Here is a 13,558-nt window from a genome sequence, read left to right as displayed (position 1 = left end):
AGCCATCTATGATGACCTGGACATTTCCAAGGGTCACTACCTTTGACAGCAGTAGCTCAACGATTGCGTTGGCTACTTGCATCACAGCAATCTCCACGGTAGATTTGCCGACGCCAAAGTGATTCGCGACTGACCGGTAGCTGTCTGGCGTTGCAAGCTTCCAGAGGGCTATGGCCACTCGCTTCTGGACAGTCAGGGCTGCTCACATCCGGGTGTCCTTGCGCTTCAGGGCAGGGGACAGCAACTCACAAAGTTCCAGGAAAGTTCCCTTACGCATCCAAAAGTTTCACAGTCACTGTGATTCATCCCAGACCTGCAGCACTATGTGGTCCCACCAGTCCGTGCTTGTTTCCCAGGCCCAGAATCACCGTTCCACAGATTCAACATGACCTATTGCCACCATGATGTTCACGGCGCAGGGTCCCGTGCTTTGTGAGAGGTCTGTGCCACTCTCAAACTTCATGTCTTCACCGTGCTGCCGTAGCTTCCTCGCCCGATTTCTCAGCATCTGCCTCTGGAAAAAGTGGATGATAAGGTGCGAGGTGTTGACAACGGCCATAACTGCAGCGATGGTCACAGTGGGCTCCATGCTCGCAGTGCTGTGGCGTCTGCGCTGTCACTCACCAGAAAAGTGCGCAAACTGATTGCCCGCCGGCGCTTTCAGGGAGGGAGGGCGGGAGTGACGGTTGGATGACGACAGTTACCCAAAACCACCCTCGACACATTTTTTCCCCCAGCAGGCATTGGGGGCTTGACCCAGAATTCCAATGGGCTACGGGAACTGTGGGATAGCTGCCCACAGTGCACCGCTTCCAATGTCGACGCTTGCCCCGTTAGCGTGGACTCTCAAAGTCAAATTACTGTCCTTTGTGTGGATACACATGTTCGACTTTGTAATATCGATTCCACATATTCGATTTAAGTACAATCGAACTACTCTCGTAGTGTAGACATACCCTTAATCACAGTCTACAACTACCTACATGGGGAACAAATATTTGATAATGGACTTTTCAATCTGGCAGAGAAAGATATAACATGATCCAATAGCTGGAAGTTGAAGCTAGACTTCAGACTGGAAACAAGGCATATATTTATAAGGGTGAGAGTAATTAACCATTAGAACAATTTACTAAGGATACTGGTGGATTCTCTATCACTGACCGTATTTGAATCAAGGTTGGATGTTCAAAAAGATCTGCCCTAAGAATTATTTTGGGGAAGTTCTATGACCTGTGTTGTACAGGAGGTCAGACTGGATGATCACAATGCTCCCTGCTGGCCTTGGAATCCAAGTATCTATAAATGATTTCTGAATGAATTTTTCTTTTAATAATAATTAAATCTGGTGGTGTTAATTTTGTACAAGGGAGCAAACCCCTCAGTTATTTAATAGTTCTATTACACTTACCCTCACTCAGGTCTACTCTTATTTTACAATGAATCACCTATTTTTTTAAATCACATTAAAAGAAAAAAATGAAAAAATTTGCTCACAATTACACTACTGTAGATGCAGAAAAGGTCAATTAAAATCAACAGATTTTCTCTGAATTTTCAATGGTGTACATGAGCAAATAACTTGGGCCTGTTTTTAGTATTTCTGCTCTTTTAATTATTAATCAATTTTTTCAACTTACAAATATTTTAACTAAAACTGGAGCTGTTTCCTGTTGTCAGAGGTTTTTTGCATCATACGGGGCAGTCAGAAAGACAGCTGATGAAATTGTCCTATGGAAGGGCCAAAAGGAAAAAGACTCCGAGCCAGTCATGTTGATGTCATGTTGTACTTAGATTTATGAACTGCCTCGGCACTAGGCTCATAACAAATCCCTGGATGTTGCAATTTCTTCCAGAGAGCTGCACTACCACTACCAAAGCCCTTTAGGGTTCGGTGGACAGGAATATCATGCTAACGCTTTAATTCTTATACACAGTAAATCACAGTTAGACCCGACATGGAGTCTAGCTGGTTGTCACCACCCAGCAGCTGAACCAGCAAAGATAAGAATGATATAGGTCAGAAGTTTCATCACCTGAAAGGTCATAAAGTATATTGTAGGTGGGAACTTTATATCATGGATCATGTGGATAGATAGTAGAAAAGAAGGTCCGTGGCCTTGTGACTGACATCAAGTAAAACCATGTTTGTACTGAAAGGTATCCCATCCCATCCAGTACAATTAAACTAGCTGGAAACGTCAGGGTTTATTACCCCACCTGTTGGATTCAGCTACTGCATTCATGGTGATGACATTTGCAGTTTAAACCTGGCAGGCTGCAAAGGGATTAAATAAAATACCCACCCTCTATAAGTACATTTAATACTTTTTCCAGTTTGCACAGGAAGCCAGAACAACCAGCTGTGAACTAACTTACATATTCAGTGGCACTCAATTCACTGAGTCTTGCCACTGCTGAATCCAAATAATCAGAACAGATGACAGTTTTTTTAAAAAGGTAACAAAAGATGCAGGTGCAGTGCTCTTCTGGTTGATTAGGCCGGTCAAGGAGACAGAAAGAAGGGAAATAAGCCTCTGAGATCCCCATGTTTTTTAGAAATGTCCAAGTCTCTTACGTAGGTTGCAACAAACTATAAAATGATTCGTAAGGACCTTCCCTCATAACAGTGCATGGGGTGACTTCATTTAAGTTCTGTGGGTATGCTGGAACAAGTTGTAACAAATCTGAACCAATGTGTCACATGCTGAAATACAGAGCAGTGCCCAACTGAAAAATGGATAAAGGCAACAGTCAGTCAGAAACCAAAGAAAAGGGAGAGGCCCAGAGCTTTGAATGTGGCTAAGGAGTGCACTATGAAATTTAGGAGGGAAAATGGGTTGGTACGAAGGTGACCATAAGCAACCTTATTGCTTCACTGATGCTGGTCCATTTGTGTACGGGGCCAGTTTTCTAGCACATGTCAGAGCAGCCTTCAAGCTGTTCTGACATGCACCAGCTGTCAACTGTTCCAGAGACCCAATATGGCAGCTTGGTATCACTGATGCACAGGGAAGCCCTGACTACATCCTCCTTTTTACCCCAGCATGTCCCTGTAGATCAGCAGCTCTGAAGTTGCTTTGATGTGGTTCCCTCTGAATTATTCCTGTGGAGTTGCCTCTGTGGACCAAACAGGTTGCTCAGACACCCAAACCTGAGGATCCAGTGATACCTACCAAAGACAAGGACATTCATACAGAGAGTCCCCACACAAAGCATCTTGACTTCCCCACTCCTCTATGGCAGCCTCTCCAGGCCAGCTGCTTCCCCTGGAATCCTCATCCTGGGAGGACAGGGCCTATGTTAATATACTGACTCTGTGATGATTGAGATGGGGATAGCTCTCCCCTTCTCTATCCATGAATACCAGCCCTGCTGAGGGGCTAAATGAGACTGAAATTATGCACCTCACTTATCCCAAGGAGCTGTTTCACAAACTTCCCAGCCCACCTTACAACTCCACAGGAAACTGATAACGGCACAACTTCCATTATTGCTTCTGCATGAGCTCCTGCTGAGCCTGCAGTCATGTTGTACCACCACTACCATATGGGTATTAGGGAAGGTTTCCCATATGCATTTTATTAGAGTCTGGACCAGTGAAAACCAGTTTTTGTTTTTGTTTTTGTTTTATTTTGAGATGTGGAGGGAAATGAAAAATCTGATACTATTTAAGTGCAAGGATAAAAAGAGAGTTTTAGTCTGATCAAACTTCCAGATAAGTGATTTCCCTTTCTGGCACAGAGGAACATATGGTGTAGAATAGAATATGCCTGGCATATGCTCTCAGCTGTTTCTTTAGTCAAGTTTGCTCTAGAAAGGGAGTGGTAATGATTGTAGTTTATGGTTACAATAATAGGGATGGAGGATAACCATAACCATGTTCCCTTTTATCATTGTGTCTTTAACAGAGATCCCCAATTGGTCCCATAGCTGGCAGAACTCAAATATATTACACAGAAACAAACCTACATAATAGTGGGTGGGATGCAATAGACCAGTTATGACTAATGGTATTCCATTGCCTTTATGCTTATTTTTAAAGTCTCTGGGACACAGATTGATTATAGGCAAGGACCTATATCAACCTATGAAAAATGTATGGATTTTGAAAGAGCTTTAATATGTACCATTTGAGCACAAATAATTTCTTGGTTGTCATTGTCCTCTCACGCCATCCTCCAAATAAAAAAATCTCACTTAAGTTGGTAATATATGTTTAATAATCAGAAACTGATGCTACGGATTAAAGAATCAAGATGTTAAAGAATAAAGTAAAAAAAAAAGAGAAAGAAATTAGATTTGTATGATTTTAACTATTCTTTAATCTGCTTCTGGGCAAGAAAAGTGATTTGTGTCAGCCGTTATTGCATTAAACTTTAATTTTCTTCCATGAGTACAGGATTATATACAGGAGTATTGGATTGCACTCAGCATGGATTAGTTGAGCGGTGTCTTTTCAGCCAAGGACCAAATGGATTTCCTTCCTTTTGTGATTTATATTTTTATTGCTGTTTTTTTCCCTCCTTCTAATTCCCATTACCCTTCTGTTTGCCAGCACTGAGATACCCTCAAAAGCAGTAGAAAGGCAGGCAGAATTATTGGCTTATTGCATATATTTATGTTCCAAGGATCCTCACTAGCCAGCGTCAAAGGAATAAAGTAGCCTCTAGCCTTGGAAACTGCTAGCTAGTTTAAAACTAGAAAATTAAAAACTTTTAATTGTAAAAGAAGCATATTCTTCTCTTTCTAAATTGAAAAATAAAATCCAGAGTAACTGGTTTGATGTCCTTTAGAATCGGATAAAACATCCATAGTTTTGCCTTAACCTGGTCAGCAAAGTCCCACTGGAAATATAAAATGACAAATGGTAAAAACAGAGATCTTGGCAGTATGAATGGGAGAGAATAAGATACACTCAGTTTAAAAAGGGAGATCATCCAGGGTTTGTAGAATGGGATCAAGGGAGGAAATAAAAACTAGTCACCAATAACAGCCTGAATATTATTCATTAGTTTGATTTTTGCAGCCAGTTTGAAGAATGACTAATGAGTTTCCTGCTCTCAACATGGCAGCCAGTGAGGAGCGGCTCCAACAGTTGAAGAGACCTGAAAGGTATTTAAGGAAAAGTATTTAAGCTATTAAATTACAGAATATGATCTGGAGTTACTCTTATCAGTAACCTCCACTGGGTAGATACGTCAACACCAAATGACCTTCAAATTGTATAAAAGACAAAATTAAGGGAACATAGTACAAGATAGAAAATCAGTTAAAAGATGGAAGGTCTGGTTCTGCACCATGGGAGTCAATGGAAGCAGGATCAGGCGCCAAGAGTGCATTAAGACAGCAAGACATTCTGGTTGATGATAAAGTACAGAGCATATTTTCCAAGCATCCGTCATAAAAATATGTTTTGGGTGACAAACAACCCAGAAACTTGAAACTGAGATGTGTGACTAGTGAATAAGCTGTCCCCATCCATGTGCTTAAATACCTTCTTCAGTATATATCACCATTCACTGAGTGGTAAATAGCTCAATCTATAGACAACATACCCAGACCTTTCATTTTTTCCAGACACCAAAATTGCTGTGAAGTAACTCTGAGCTGCAGGAGCATTCTGGCTATTGATATGTAAAGAGGTGCACACAAGGATCCTCCCTCTTCTGGCAGCGCCATAGTATGTTTCACTCATGGCCATTATACAATGAAAGGATGCATGTAGTTGGAATGTGTTGTTACCTGATGTTTATCATGTAGCATCTGCTAAGGGATAATATCAGACCCAATACCTAAACAAATTATTTTGTTTACAAAAATAATAGCTTAGGTTCATGTCATGCAAGAGCAAATCTATTAACCAAATTAAAGGCAACATTGTACGCTCCTACTAAAACCCATATGAGGGGATAGAGGCCTAACACACTCTGTGTGGTGGATCTTGCTGAGTTTCCAATGGATCCATCCCTCAGATGGGAGAAGTTTGCCTTGGAAGAGGAAGAGCATGTGGCCTCCCAATTCTGAGGAAGTCCAGTCATGAGTATGCCAGAGCATCAGACCAGAGGGGGCTTATTCATAATACTTTTCTGGGCCTTCTGGCTGCACAGCTCTGACAGGAGCCATTCTCTTATTGGTTACCAGGCTAGCGCAAAACCCTTTTCAGATGGGGTAGTGCAGTGGTGGAATATAAAATAAAATTGCTTATACCAGCATTAATTTTGCCAATCACTTTTTTTGGGGGGGAAGGGTTCTGCAAAGTGTGACACAAAAGGCTTGTCATCAAAAGAGAAATAGACTTGAAGGATCAAAAGTTCCAAGGCAAGGTTATGCATGGTCTCTTCTTTGCACTGCCCCTGGAGTGGTCATTTAGAAAGAACGTAAAGATAGGGGCGTGTAATGGTGTGTGTTTGTGTGTGTGTATTTTTTTTTCCTTATAACCACTATATTGACTTAGGCCCTGATCCACAAAGAGACTTAGATATTGTGATGATGAACATTACAGTGCCTAACTAATGGGAGATGATGAGGATGGGGATTTCTTAAGCCCTGCCCCTCTCACAGAGAGAAATGCCTAAAACCAGGCTTCAGGAAAGCACCTAGCTTTGCTTGTCATTCACAGCTGGGAACCCCTCTCCTGGAGTCAGGTGGCTTAAGTGCCTAAGTCATGTCTTGTGGAAATGAGTTAGGTGCTTGCCTCATTTCATACAAAAACGCTGGAGGAGGAGGAGGTGATGCTGCCTGCCTTATATATTTTAACCCAGTGGTTAGAACACTCCCTGGAATGTGGGAAACCCAGGTTCAAATCTGCTCTCTGCATAAGGAGAAAAGAGGATTTTAACAGGCATGTCCCACACCACTGAGGAGAATCTCTGACCACTGAGCTATGGGATATTCTGATTTGTGGTTCCCCCAACCTCTCCTGTTGAAGCATTTCCATTGTGTATAAATATTAAGGGTCTTTGGGCAGAGAGAGAATGAGCGGGGGAATGACTCTGTAGCCTGGTGGTTAGGCCACCTGGGAGGTGAGAGACCAGGGTCCAGACCCCCTGCTCCAATTACTCTTTACCACTACCATCTCCTACTCCTTCTCCAGAGAGATTTTGAATGGGACCTGAGAGGGTAGGTGGCTTCTAAGCACACCTACAGGATTGGGGCCCCACACACAAGTTAGGTGGACAACGATTTATCTTCCCCTAGTTTGTGGATTGCTCTGGGATTTAGGTAGGAGAGAGGTTCCCAGAGTTGTGGCAGCAGTGTACCTGTCCACTGGCTGAAAGTTAAACACCTAGAGAATTTTTACTGCAAAAATGTAGGTGCCTACAGAGTTAGGCAGCACCCGAGTGGGAGTTTTGTGGGTTGCAGTGATGCCTAAAACTGGGTCTTAGGAGCCTAAGTACCTTTGTACTCTAGGCCTTTATGCCTGGAATATTTGGCTTTTACTTTCTGCCAGTTCTAATAAAGATTTCTTTTTTTTACTGTAGTCGTCAGTGTTAAAGGATGCATTATAAGTACTAGGGCCCATTCATCCTAGCAAATGAAGCACCTATATTGTTTGCTTTTGAGTTGGATGTTCATATACTCTGTGGGGTATCCAAAAGGAATTTAGATTACCACTCCTACATTCATGGCACCAAAAAAGGAGTAGTTATTGAAATTCAGCCTCAGAATTATTACCCTGTTATTTTCTGAATCAATTGCAGAATTGGACCCAGCTTACATTGTCTGTTTTTTAAATAAACCTTAGGTTTTTCAGAAATATCTTTCAGTTCATTGGTAAATAGAACCCTTAAGTAATTATAAACTTTCCAGTCAAGCATTTAGTGCCTTGGATCCATTGACAGAGACACCAGACTGTCAAACACTAAATCAGAGAGGATATTTCCTGCTGCTTCCATCACATCAGAAAGACACAGAGAGTCAGAGAGACTCCCCATGGTGACTTTCAGACATGACGTTTCCCCATCATTTCTGTCTCAGTTGAGGCAACTATTTGTGATGCTTAAATACTGTGCTATACAATCACATTCTTGCTATCTTTCCCCAACCCCCTTTTTTTTTCAGCTTATTTTGGCACATTCACCACATAAAGTCAAAATCAGTGATTCTGCTGTCAATAAGCTCTCTGTGAAATGGAACACAAGGAATCGTTGGTAGCTAACTACCAGTCTGCATGTGTCACTTTCTGACTGATGCCAGTTAGAAAACATTTTTATTTCAGTAGGTTCTGTAACATTTAGGACTTGGTTGTTCTAGATAGAGCACTGGTCACCTTTCCCTCTTTTAGTCACCTGTTTACATTAAGGTGAAGGCTTTAAATATAATGCGCCACATTGATGTCAGTGGGATTAACTTGGCCCAATAAATTTCATTTCAGTCCCTTCTAAAAATCAGATTAGGTGCATGCAATTTTTGGCTGAAACTTCTTTTTTTTCCAGAGAAAAAGGCAGATTTGGTCCAACTGAAATGTTTCATGAATTTGTGTTGATTTTGCTTAATTGTTTTGCTCCATGGGAAAAAGCCTATATATTTTTAAATGTAAATGTTTTTTGAAATAACAATTTAATTTGAAATAACTGCTTTGTTTCAAAATTTCCTTCAACTTTATTTAAAAAGTAAATGTTAAATGGCGCAAAACTGAAACAAAACATTTCAGGTCAAAGGAAATGTTTCAGTTGACCCCAAATTGACTTTTTGATTCACCATTTTTTTTTTTAAATTTGGAACTCCTACTGAACCAAAAAATCAGTTATTTAAATAGCTCTAGTACTGACTGAGCAATAGCAAGTATGTAGACTTCACATGCCTAAGAATCAGAGACTCAGTTAAAATAAGCAGCTCAATTTGTAAACAACTTTTTATTTAGGGACAGCTGGCAGCCAATCCCTTTTCATATGTGTCTGGTGTGTGTATAAGCAACAGTCTCTCCTGTCATCCTTATTCTTCCTGTTCAGGGTTTCGGACAACAACTGCGGTTTTTGTGTTTCCCTTGCAGTTGTTGCAAGCTCCCATAACTGCAGTCTTTAAAGGGAAGGAATGTGTGACGGGGAGGAGGTGTGAAGCCAGTGGAAAATATGTGGTTGCAGAATGTAGTATATGCTGTATGGGCATGCTCTCCCTGCATGCACAGGCTCTCCAGAGGTCAATGGGTATGTCTACACTGCAATAAAAGACCCGTGGCTGGCCGGGGTCAGTTGACTCGGGTTTGTGGGATTTGGGCTGTGGGGCTAACAATTCTAGTGTAGATGTTCAGGCTCGGGCTGGAGCCCAGGCTTTGAAACCCTGTGAGGAGAGTGTGTCTCAGAGCCAGCCTGAGCCCGAATGTCTACATTTGCAATTTTTAGCCCTGCATCCCAAACCCTGAGAGCCCAAGTCAATTGAACTGAGCTCTGAGACTCAGTGTCATGGGTTCTCAGTACAGTGTAGACATACCCATTGTGATTTCCTGAGGTGGTGCAGTTCCTTACAAAAAGACACAGTTGAGTTCATCATTACTATCTTTCAGTTTTGCCTGCTTCTTCTCTTCCTGGTTCCAGCTGCAAGTGAGAATCCATCAGTGAGGTTGTTCTCTCAAGTTTTCCAGCTTAATTGTGCAAACACAAGAGATTCACACAGTTTGGCTCCAAACTTATGGGTACTTACCAAACCTCAAGCCATTAGATGGTAGCCCATCACTAGACTGAACTATTTATTCAGAGTTGGAAATAGTCTGATGATCATCCTCATTACAATATTTCAGTCCTGGTTTTGGCTGGAAAGTGGTGATGTAAACACAAATGAAGAAAAGGGTTAATGAAACATTTTGAACTTCAAAAAAAGTTCATCTTGGCTTCAATGTCAGTGAAGTTTGGGAGGAAAATTCTAGTTGTTTCATGTTTTAATCGGTACTGGAATTTAATCACAACATACCATGCAGGACATAATGGGACAAATAAATTCTTGGTGTAACTCTATTTGTTTCAATAAAGTTATAGCAGTATACTATTGGCCCATAATGTTTAAAAAAATACAATATGCCCACAACACAGTAAAATAGAAGAATGTACACAGCAAAATGCAGATACACATGTCTAGCAATCTCAACCCTACCTTCTGCTAGAATATGTTGCAAAGATACATTGTGTGGCTAATTAGTTGGTACTATGCTTCTTGTGAGTCAGTCCAAACATTTAGTATGCTGGAAAATCAGACATTTTCTCATCCATCGCTTGAAGTTAAGTCTGGATATCTTTCTAGAAGGTATGTTGTTCAGCCACAAGTTATTGGGCTTCATGGAGGAATTACTGGGTGACATTTTGCGCTTCTGTTTTGCAGGAGGTCATACAAGTTCATAGTGATCCCTTCTGACATTGAAATCTATGCATCTATTAATTATAGTTTCTTGAGCTTCTAGATGAATTCTCTTTAACTGATCTGTTTAAGGACAGTTCTTTGAAGCATGAGATGCTGTTTGGGCACTTTTTTCCACAAAATGTTAGTTCCATTATTTGTGCATTATGGGCCAATTCTTCTGGTTCAATGTGGATGCTTTGTGATGCCCAGCAGATGTATTCTGTCTGAAAATCTGGAGTAACCAGCTCATTCCTCCTGTGCCATCAAGCTCATGTGGGTGTAAGAGGGAAAATGGGTATGGGTGAAGGGAAGCGGGGTCTGGCCAAAATGCTCTGTGCTCTGCCAATCCTTGTCTGTGTTTTTGGCTCCCTGTGCCTTTTGCTGTCTGGCGTAAATGTTTCAGCTGCCCCTTGACTGCTGTAACTCAGTGCAAACGACTAGCTTGCACAGAACAGCACTATGATCAGAGTACAAAGGTGAGCTTAAACCACCTTTGCTCCACATCCCAAACCCCTTGAATTGTGCATTGTGTAGTTTGCCTGCACTAGAGGATATGCATCTATCATTACTTTGACCAAATCTCCATGAAATAAGCATAATCAATTATAGATCAGACATCTGGGCAGGAGAGTGGCCCATTGAATTTTCAGCCTCCCTGGAAATGTATTTTTGTTTGTTTGAAGCTACATACTAAGTGTAAATCAAGGCTCACAGTTGTTCAATTCAGGTCTCCCAGTGACCTGAGTGCCCCTCTCACTTTGTATAAAAAATACAATCCGGATTTTGACAACTGTTTATGACAAGTATGAAAGTATTCAATACCAATGTGACAATACCCAGCTAATTCACCACTGGAAAATCAAAATTTACTCTCCTTTGCTCTCATAGTATTTCCAGTTTCAAATATTTTTCTTTATGAAATAGTAATAATTTTTACTATATTTATATACAGTAGTTATAATGTACAGTGGTATACAGAAGCACAGGATATCAAGCATAGCTTACTTCTGGATCTCCTTTAAAATAGGACAAGACTGGGATTTGATATGTTGTAGGGATTGTCAACACAGACACAAAGGTTCTTTCATCAAAATATAATGTGCATCCAAGAAGTTAATTTTGAGTTCTAGCTCTTTAAAAATATGCCATAGACACTCCAGTTCCTAAAGGGATTTTAACAACAACACTAAAATAAGAGACTTTAACATTAATGGCTTAATTGTTTTCATTGGTTAGTTATGAGTTTTGGAGAAAACTCCTTTATTTCTACTAGCTTCAAGAAAGCCAGAAAATAATATCATCTGCTGTCTGGGTCAATTTAAAACAAATGCAACAAAATTGGCCCTAATTGAAAATGTATTATACTGTGCGACTATATTATAAATAATTGCAATTTTTCCCCCCTGGAGGTCGAAAGGGAAATTTCAGTCCATCTTGATTTGTCATTTGTACCTCATGTTAATCAGCACTGGAAGAGAGACGGAGTCACCCAGTCTCTGACCTAATTTCACACAGCATCCCCCTGCGAAACTGCCATTTGGTGACTCGGAGGACAACGAATAAGATCGACAGAGGTACTGGAATTCTGCCATATGCTATAACATATGGACAATCCGTTTACACTACACTGAATTTATGTGAAGGTAATGACCCTCCCATTCAAATATATTATATTATCTTCCCTTAAGACCTTAATAATAATACTTAGCACTTTAATGGCACCACACAAACGTTAACTAATCCTCACAAAACCTCTGTGGGTAGGCAAGTAAATATTATTCCTATTTTAAAAATAGGGAAGCTGAGGCAGAGAAATTGAAAAACCCCAAAGCTCCACATGAAATCAGTATTAACACACAGGACTCCCAACCTTCTATTCAGTAATGCAAATAATGCTCCTACTCAATGGTTAGCTTTTACACTTAGAGGCCTTTGAATTCTGTACCTTTTTGTGAACTGCGTCTGAAATAATCTTTCTCATGCATTTTCAGTGACAGAGACATGTAGCTGTCATCACTTCCACAAATATGGGAACATATATATTTAATATTGCCATATACCTACAAACGCTTGGCCAAATTCAGTGGTAACATAAAGAGCGGTATAAGTTATACCTTGATAAATCAGTGTGAGTCAATGTAACACAATGAGGACAAGATTTTGCTCTTAATTCTGAGGGTGCATATGTGGAGTAGCACTAGGATTTACTTCAGTGAAATGATTACACATTTAAATGATTATAACTGAAAACTGAATCTATGTTTGGGGCCTGGAATGTGTGATGCTGGCAAGAAAAGCAACCAATAGGGGATGTATCAAAGCAATCATCTCTTTTCCCCCACCCCACACAATCTCCATCTTACACCTTCGTATTGGTTGTTTTTCTGCTCCAAATGTTCCCCCTAAATATGGAAACTACACCCATTTAAACCCTCACTGAGTTACACCTCTTTATTGGAACATAATCTACATGACACCAGAGACTGGCCCACAGAATGGAATTTGGTGTTAGCGATCACTGCTTGGCTGTATAGATCAAAAATAAATTTCCAGAATCCATTTTCTATTGGTGCCATTCCTGATGCCTTTGCTCCTCACATGGTTCTGAGTATAACTCATTTGAAGGCAAATGGAGGTTTTCCAAACTGTTCCTTTAAACAGGATTCCTATAAAATATGTAATTACTTTTGGGCACTACCATAATACAATGAATAAATCATAATAATTTGGATAATTAATGTTAAACGTGCAAAGAAAGATGCAAGGGACTTAATCTGGTACATTTATAATACATGATGTTGTACTATAATATATATATATGTCATTTATAATAGGAAATGATCTGATTGTATATTCAAAATATACAATTTTTATTGGCACACCTGCTGCAGATTATATGTGGGATGATCATATGGGCAAATTCTTCCTGCAACTATGTATATTTGAAGTGAATGAAGTTAGTGGGAGTGTAACCAAGGGCAGGATTTCTCGTGATAGGTTTAAATTGGAGGCCCCCATGTTGACATAAATTCAGTGCAATGTAAGCTGACTGTACATATGTTATAGCATATGGTAGAATTTCAGTTCTCATCCCTCTCTTATGCCTCAGCCTCAGAGTCACTAAAAGGTTGTCTCATGGGACGACCCTTTGTTAAATTAGGTCAGAGGCTGGAGGATGCCATGTGTCAACCCCATTGCTGAATAATGTGGCAGGGTTAAAACAGCT

The 13,558-nt window shown here is 40.5% G+C and overlaps 1 long non-coding RNA gene across 1 annotated transcript; it reads right to left on the bottom strand.

Moving 5' to 3' along the window:
- Positions 1–423: 423 nt before the first annotated feature.
- On the bottom strand, positions 424–10,569 carry LOC117879409. Its single transcript, XR_004646259.1, has 3 exons — positions 10,090–10,569; positions 9,643–9,751; positions 424–514 (listed from the first exon to the last, which is right to left on the bottom strand). It is a non-coding gene; the product is annotated as an uncharacterized LOC117879409 (long non-coding RNA).
- Between the last annotated feature and the right edge of the window lie 2,989 nt (positions 10,570–13,558).

This window comes from Trachemys scripta, chromosome 6 (assembly GCF_013100865.1).
Source record: "Trachemys scripta elegans isolate TJP31775 chromosome 6, CAS_Tse_1.0, whole genome shotgun sequence".
NCBI classification, from domain to species: domain Eukaryota; kingdom Metazoa; phylum Chordata; order Testudines; family Emydidae; genus Trachemys; species Trachemys scripta.
The sequence above is the reverse complement of the archived record's forward strand: the minus strand, read 5'-3'. Positions and strand labels throughout refer to the sequence as shown.